We start from the raw sequence: 4084 nt of genomic DNA on the forward strand, positions 1-4084 counted from the left end.
AGCATATCCAAGTTAGACTAGTATATCTTGTTAGGATAGGATTACTAATATTTATCATAGCATCATATTCATACTAGTTTAAATCATTCTAGTTTCAATACTATACATGTTATAGGAATGCATTCATACTTATAAGCAAACATCACTCATTCTTGGAGTTGTCATTCCTAAGTCACTTTGCTTAGTGATCTGAGAGCAAAGACATTGACTTCAGGGATCTTGTGAGATAGAGAACAATGGAACACCCCTTGGGAAGTCGATCTATTCAATATAGCTCCTATAACTTGCACCAAGAGTCCCATTGATGTGTGGACACTTTGGAATTAGACTTTTATGTTTATGTTGCCCTCATTTCCCGCACACGGGAATTACCAAAGTTTGTAGGAAGTACTAAAATTGTTAGGAGATTATCATATTAAATATTTCATGGATATCATGGACAACTTTGAAGTTAAGCATGAAGATGTATTAATGAAGTTCTTTATGCATTTATTAGCACATGATGCAAGAGATTGGTATAGGAGTCCTCCAAATGCACGCATTGGTAGTTGGCGTGATTTTCAAAGGGTTTTTAGAGAGAAATGTGGAGACCAGACTGGTGCAAGATTCAAATTAGGAGAAATAGCCACAATTTAAAAGGGCCTGAATGAGATTGTTGTTGAATTCAATGCAATATTTGTCAAAATCTTGAATAAGATACACCACCAATTAAGGCCAAATGATCAAATGTGTTTAATATTTTATATGAAGGCATATGACCCCAAATTTGGGTACTATTTGAGGTCAAGAGAACCCCTACTCTCATACATGTTTTTAAGGCAACACTTAGTATTGAAAATAATAGGAAAGCTGCTGGGAAAATTTGGAAAAGGGGTGATGTGAAGATTCTTCAAAATCTAAAAGGACACTAGGGTAAATATCTAAAAGAGGGAGACAAATTTGATAAAGTCATGAATGCTTTGAAGGATCTAAGTTACAAAGTTGCAAGAAATGAGAATGGCCTATCTAATGAAAAACCATGTTTTCAAAAGGGTGACATACCCAGACTCCATGATATGCCATACAACACTAATTGGCATGATGGTAAACCAATAAACAATATCAATAATCAGAGAGGGGCATCAAAGAAGGATACTTGTTATCCATTGAAAAGGCCAAGTGTGAATATGGTGGATGAGACTCCTTGGTTTTGTGCATGTAATATTCCACATTTCCTTATGCAATGTGTTGTTGCTTTAGTAGTGCAAGACGTAGATGGATCTCATGAAGATTATCAAGATCAACAAGTGATGATGAGCACACCATAAACATGCTTTCTTTAGGTCCTAATGTAATTTTCATCAAAACACGCTTCTCTCTAGCATTTCATGTAATCTAGAATGTTATGAATGCATTTCATCTTGGAAAACATATTTCATTTTCCCAACCAACACTAGTTTTATCTAATTTCACAACATTCCTAGTGCACTTCTCCATGGTGTCCTCCCTTAGACTCACCATCAAAGGTTTGAAATGAACATGATAGAAACAACTCTTAACATGTAACCAGGGACAACAATACTAGACATTCGGAATGACCACCATAGACATCAAAAAAGAGAACCCAAATGGGAAAATTATCGAGTTCAATATTACATCATGAAAAATTTCAGCAATATCAACAATAAACATAGTGTGACAAGTGCTCCAAAATAGATAGAAAGAAGAATTTAGTGGCCAATCCTAGCATAAGGAAACCCAAAAATTATGTTAGCCCCAATGACCCAAATACAAATCACAAATAACTCAAGGCAAATCATCCAACACATTTGAAACCACATAACAAGGTGACTAATATCAACCACATAAGAGGGAGTAATCATTGCATAACACCCAAGGACACAATGTCCTGAATGCATTAGAGAATGTACACCAGACACATTAAACCATCAAGTTATTTATATATATTTTTCTTAAGAAAAATTTATGCAACAATAAAAGCAATCATGGTTTCTACTTACTTGCAACCATCTACCATTTTTAATGTAATGCAATCTTTTTCCTTACACATGAGAATCTATGCAATTATCTTTTATGTAAGAACTTATATGAAAAGGAGAGATATAGTGTCTCATACACACACAAGGAATACACTCAATACATGACCATTATTCAATTAAGATGTCCATTCACAAGATAATCACATTCACCAGGTTATGACTGAAATGAAAATAGATATCAGATTCTCACTTAATCACTCGATGATACACTACAACATACACCGTTGCTCATAATGTACAATCAATAGCACGTAGAATTCCCTTCATGATGCCATAAGAAAATTTAGTCATTTAAATACTCACACATAACATAACATTGTTACTTTTAAAAGACAAATCTCATTTCTTTATTTATAAACAAAATTTAATATCAAATTTCAATTACATTCACTCCTATCCTCTATGACATTTTTTCTTAACATATCACTAACTAGTCAATTTGCTTATTTAAGCATGGAACTAAATACCACGGCCTTGTAACAATTTTATTCTCATTACATGTAATGTCACACTAATTCAAATATATATATTCTTATCAAACTCATCTCCTATTAGTGCTTAAATGTGATCATTCAAAAACTTAATATATTCAACAACTCAAGGAAAATTATTAGTTAGTAACATGTTATAACCTCATTCATCTCATTATTAATCCATTCTACTAAATTAATTGAGCAAGCACATTCTTTTTTAAATTCAAATAAGGTAAGGAGATATCATCATTTCTTAACCTATTTGTTTGATCAAACTCAATATTTCATCCAAACCATGCAAATATTTCATGAAGCTAAAGACTTATCTTTCCAAATCAAATAGGGACACGAAGGAATGATTTCAAATTTCATATACACACTTTACATGCAATGCACCGATTTTACCTTATTCAACACATACTATAACATGATCTATTAATCTAATATTTCATAAGACTTCCTATATTATTCATGCAAAAGATATTCTACCCAACTTATTCATTTTTAAATGGGGTCATAGATGGAATGCTTGAATTTTAGGTCTTCAATACAGAATTTATTCTAACCAAACTTTTTACTTTTATACATGTCAAATCATATACATCAATAAGCATTCAATACTTCTATTTGATATCAAATACACCCCTAAGTAATATCCTTATGAATCTTATATCAAAATATAGAGAAGGAGAGATTTATCAGTCAATCAATATGTGTGTGTGTGTAGGAAGATTAGTTTAGGGGGCCCCCCACCCCCCACCCCCCTTCCTTTTAAAAGAGTTATATGTCATTCACCCTCCTCCCTTCAATCTCTCTATCCATCCTATAGACACCCAAAATTGTCATGTCTAATTAAATAAATATTTTATTTATTTAATTATCTAAGCTTAATTCTTCTATTAATTAAATAAATCTTTATTTATTTAATTAATTCATTTATCCTCTTCTAGCCTTATTTCTCATTTAAATAAATACATTTATTTATTTAAATTATCTTTTCCTAAATTAAATAAATATCTCATTTATTTAATTGATCCCACCCCTTCTATTAATTAAATAAATCTTTATTTATTTAATTAATCCATTAGCCTTTTCTACCTATGACACATGTCATTCATCTCTTAATTCATACACTACCTACCCCTTTCATTATTTTACTATTTTCTTTACCTACCCTCTAATCATAGCCGACCTCCTTTTACACCTCTCAATCGTATCCCTCCATTTCATATAGTGTCTTCTATATAAGGAGATGCTTCCTTCATTATCAACCCTAATCATCTTTTATGCACTTGACTACATTGTGATCCTACTTGCAACCACATTTTGTTCTTTGTTGAGCTCTTGTGCACATAAAATCTGAGAGCAAATATATCAAGCAAGATCAATGGAGATAGGAAGAATGGAGATCAAAACCCTATTGGACATGTGATGGTATAATCTTTGTGATTTCATTTGATTTGCATTGTCTTAGGTAATCTTCATATGTTATGGTGGATTTTTGTTGTTGTTAGGCTAGGGTTTTGTGGTTGAATCTATTTAGTCTTTCAACATTGTCGTTATCCATTTTCA

This window comes from Cryptomeria japonica, chromosome 2 (genome assembly GCF_030272615.1).
Source record: "Cryptomeria japonica chromosome 2, Sugi_1.0, whole genome shotgun sequence".
NCBI classification, from domain to species: domain Eukaryota; kingdom Viridiplantae; phylum Streptophyta; class Pinopsida; order Cupressales; family Cupressaceae; genus Cryptomeria; species Cryptomeria japonica.